A 3,905-nucleotide genomic window follows, 5' to 3' on the forward strand; every position below is an offset into this window, starting at 1 on the left:
AGGGGAGGGGAGGGGAGAGGAGAAAGATAATCTATAACAGAAAAGACCAATTTCCAGGCCCATGGAGCATATGTTTTAGTGAAGGAGTCAGAGACAAACAATCAAGTAGTAACAGGAGGTACATGGTATAAGCCAAGTAGTTAAGGCAACAGTGAAAATAGTCATACCGTAGATAGAAAAACCATGGAAGGGCTCTATAAGTATGTACAACGTTCAGAGACCTGAGTAAAGTGAAACAGTGAAAGAAAAAATAAAACAGAGCCAAGAGATGACATAGATTAAGGTGCTAGATCCCACATGGCCAACTGGGCAGTTTGAGTTCCAGATTCAGCAGCCTTGAAAATCACACCAGGCACGTGTGTGTGGGGTGTGTGTGTGTGTGTGCACGCCCAAAATCCCAAGGAGACTGGATGAGAAGAGATTGTGGCATGGCTATGGGGGGAGGGGGTGCAACTGATTTCTCATTCTCTCTCTGGCAAGCACAAGCACATTCTCTACAGCAAAAATAAAATTAATTAATTAATTAATAAAAATACATAAATAAAATAAAATTGGGACCAGCAGTTGGTGTAATGGCTATGTCGCTGGACTCCCATGTAGTCGACCACAGTTCACGTCCTGGACTTTTTTTTAAAAAAGAAACTTTTGCTCTAGGGTGCCTATACTCGCCGGAGAGACAGAAAGCAAGATATCACCGCCTAAGGGATATGTCTACACAGCAATCCCTTCTCTTGGGATTTTAGGCAGGCACACACACATGCCTGGCATGAGTTACAAGTCGCTGGGTCTGGGACTCAAATTGCAGTCAACTACATGGGAGTCTAGCAATGTCACCATTATGCCATCTGCTGGTCCCACCCTCAGGAAATTAAATATTGTCTCTGTAATTTTTTAAAAAGAATTATTTTATTTAATTTTATTATTTATTTATTTTAATTTGACCAGAGAAATTTAGGCAGAGTGAGAGAAAGAGAGGGAAAGTGAATAAGCAAGCTGCCAGGTCTGGGACTCAAACTGTGGTCAGACACGTGGGAGTCCAGCATCCTTAACCAGCAAGTCACCTGCCAACCCCATCTGCAATCTTGTTTCTACACCTTACTTGTTCCTCTTTATGGCTAATAAAGAACTAAAAAATAAATAAATAAATAAATAAATTGCATCTACAATATAAACTTTTTTTTCTCTTTAGGGAAAGGAAAAGCAACAGTCTGGAAAAAAATATTTGCAAATCATGCATCTGACCAAAAGACTTGTATCAAAAATATAGAGAGAGCTCTCAAAACGCAATAATAATAAGATGAACAATTAAATTTAAATATAGGAAAAGGGACCAGCACATGGAGAAATGGCTACGTCACTGGACTCCCACATAGTCAACTGTGGTGCAAATCTTGGACCCAGAAACTTAAAACTCACACCAGGCGTGTTTGCTTGCACTGCCAAAATCCCAAGAGGAAAATGGAGGAAAAGGAACTGTGGCATGGCCATCCCTCCTGGGGATAATTTCTCACTTTCTGTCTCTCTGACAAGCACACGCACCCTACAGCGAAAATCTTTCTTAAAAAATAAATAAGTAAGTAAATAAAATACAGGCAAATAAATTTGCACAGACACCTCATTAAAGAAGCTACAGGGACCAGCAGTTAGCATAATGGCTATGTCGCTGGACTCCCGGTGGCTTAAACTCACGCCGGGTGCGTGTGCGTGCATGCCCAAGATCCCGAGAGGAGAATGGAGGAGAAGGGATTGCGGCGTGGCAATCCCCCCTGGAGGGTGATTTCTTGCTTTTTGTCTCTCTGTGTCTCTGTCTGTCTTGTGAGCGCAAGCGCTCTATAGCAAAAACCTCCCCCCCAAAAAAATAGAAGCTACATAAATGGCAAATAAGTACATAAATTGGCCCTCAACATCATTTGTAATTAGGGAAATGCAAATTACAATTCCCATGAGATACGGCTATATATCTAATAGAATGCTTAAAATTAAAAAGACCAAAAAAAAAAAAAAGCCAACAATATAAAATGTTAAGAATGTAGAACTAGATTTTTTCTTTAAGAATTATTTATTTTATTTTATTTTGCTTTAGAGCACATTTGCACACAAGATAGAAAGTAAGCCACCAGGCCTGGGACTCAAAGCGAGGTCAGTCATGAGTAAGTCCAACACTTTAACCACCATACCACCTGCTGGCCCCAAACAATGATAATTCTAGTACTTGCAGGTGAGAATATAAAAATAGTGCAAGCATTTTGGGAAACAGTACATTTCTTTAGTAGTTTAATATGTATGTACCTCATGCCCCAGCTTTCCTACTACTAAGTAATTATCTAAGTGAAACTAAAGCATATATCCACATAAAAACTCATACATGCATATTCATGGCAGCTTCACAACGGGCAGAGACTGGAAACAACCAAAGTGTCCATCAACAGGTGAATGGATAAACACATTTGGTATATCATATAATGGAATACTACTATGCAATAAAAAATGATTTATACACAAAACATAAATAAAACTCAATCACACTGAGGGAAAACACACAAAAGAGTGCATGCGGCCTGAGGCAACTCCTTACAGCAGCCTCTACAGTTTGGGCACAGTATGGCAGAGACTCAGCTGTGAGCCTGGCAAGCATCCAGAGCCCAGGTTAGACTCCACCAGAGCTGTGCCCCAACCTCCCACGCCCATGCAGTGAGGGTACTGAGCCCACCCCTGCCAGACAATGGTGAAGGATTTCCTGGGCCAGAGAGTGCTCCAGACTTCCTGCAGCCAAGTGTTGGCAGTATCCAAATTCCTATAGCAAACAAGTCTTAACTGAAGACAGTACACCGGGAAGTGACCCCCCACCAGAAGCTGCTGTCCTGGCAACTCCCAACCAACAAGATGCCCCTCTGGGCTTAGTGACTGTCTCCTGCCAACATCACTCACTCACTGTACATCCTGGAGGGCTCTACCATGCACCCACAGAATCAGACCATGACCACCTTCACCTGGAACGTCAACCATGCCCAGCTGATGGTGGTAGAACACCACCATGTTTACTGTGTGAACTCTGCTAAAAGTGGCTGGACTGAAACCTGCTGGGAAGCCTGGGTGTCCTCTAGCTTACTTCCTATCTCCAGATTTGTCCAGGAATTTGGTCTTGCCTGGTTCAAAAGCAACATGACCAAAGCTATGTGGGGTTCTGAATGAATACATCTTAGCCAAGCTGCAAGGCAAGGCCCCTTCCACAATACTTGAGACAGCTAAGAAAGCCAAAGAAAAGGCAAAGGAGACAGCACTGGCAGCTACAGAGAAGGCAAAGGACCTCACCAGCAAGGCAGCCACCAAGCAGCAGTAGCAGCCGCAGCAGCAGTTCATGTCTGGACCCCACAGGGCGGCACAGACCACCAGCCAGGCTCCCTTGGCCCTCTCTCCACATAATGTCATTATTAAATATCCAGTTCCAGCCCTATGACCTGTATGGGTGGTGGGTTGGGGCTGTCATCCGTAGTCCGGCATGTCTACTCTGTCTGAACCCAGCCTGCTTATTCCCCATTGGACATCTGAAGACAGGCGCAGGGAGGTGCGGCCACTGGCCAGAGTAGCTGCGTGCAGGTGACACTGTAGCATCACTAGACTGAGCTCCAGGAGGGCAGGGCTCCCAGATTTGTTCTTAGATGAGTCCCCAGTGCCCAGAACAATGTCGAACATGTAATATACATTCAATAAATATTGTTGAATGCAGTCAGCCCCCTCAACACCAAAATTTTAAAAATGCACACTATATTTATATAAAACTTTAGAAAATACACAGTAATCTACGGTGACAGAAACCAGGTAAGTTGTTGTCTGGGGTAGAAGTGTGACGTAGGAAGGGGAGGAGACGTTATTATTACAAAGGAGCCCAAGGAAACTACGCAGGA

At 43.6% G+C, this 3,905-nt stretch overlaps 1 pseudogene; it reads left to right on the top strand.

Moving 5' to 3' along the window:
* The first annotated feature begins 2,722 nt into the window (after positions 1–2,722).
* LOC102499883 (PRELI domain-containing protein 1, mitochondrial pseudogene) lies at positions 2,723–3,457 on the top strand (annotated as a pseudogene).
* Positions 3,458–3,905: the final 448 nt, after the last annotated feature.

The sequence above is a fragment of the Tupaia chinensis genome, unplaced genomic scaffold, assembly GCF_000334495.1.
Source record: "Tupaia chinensis unplaced genomic scaffold, TupChi_1.0 Scaffold144255_1, whole genome shotgun sequence".
Taxonomy (NCBI): domain Eukaryota; kingdom Metazoa; phylum Chordata; class Mammalia; order Scandentia; family Tupaiidae; genus Tupaia; species Tupaia belangeri.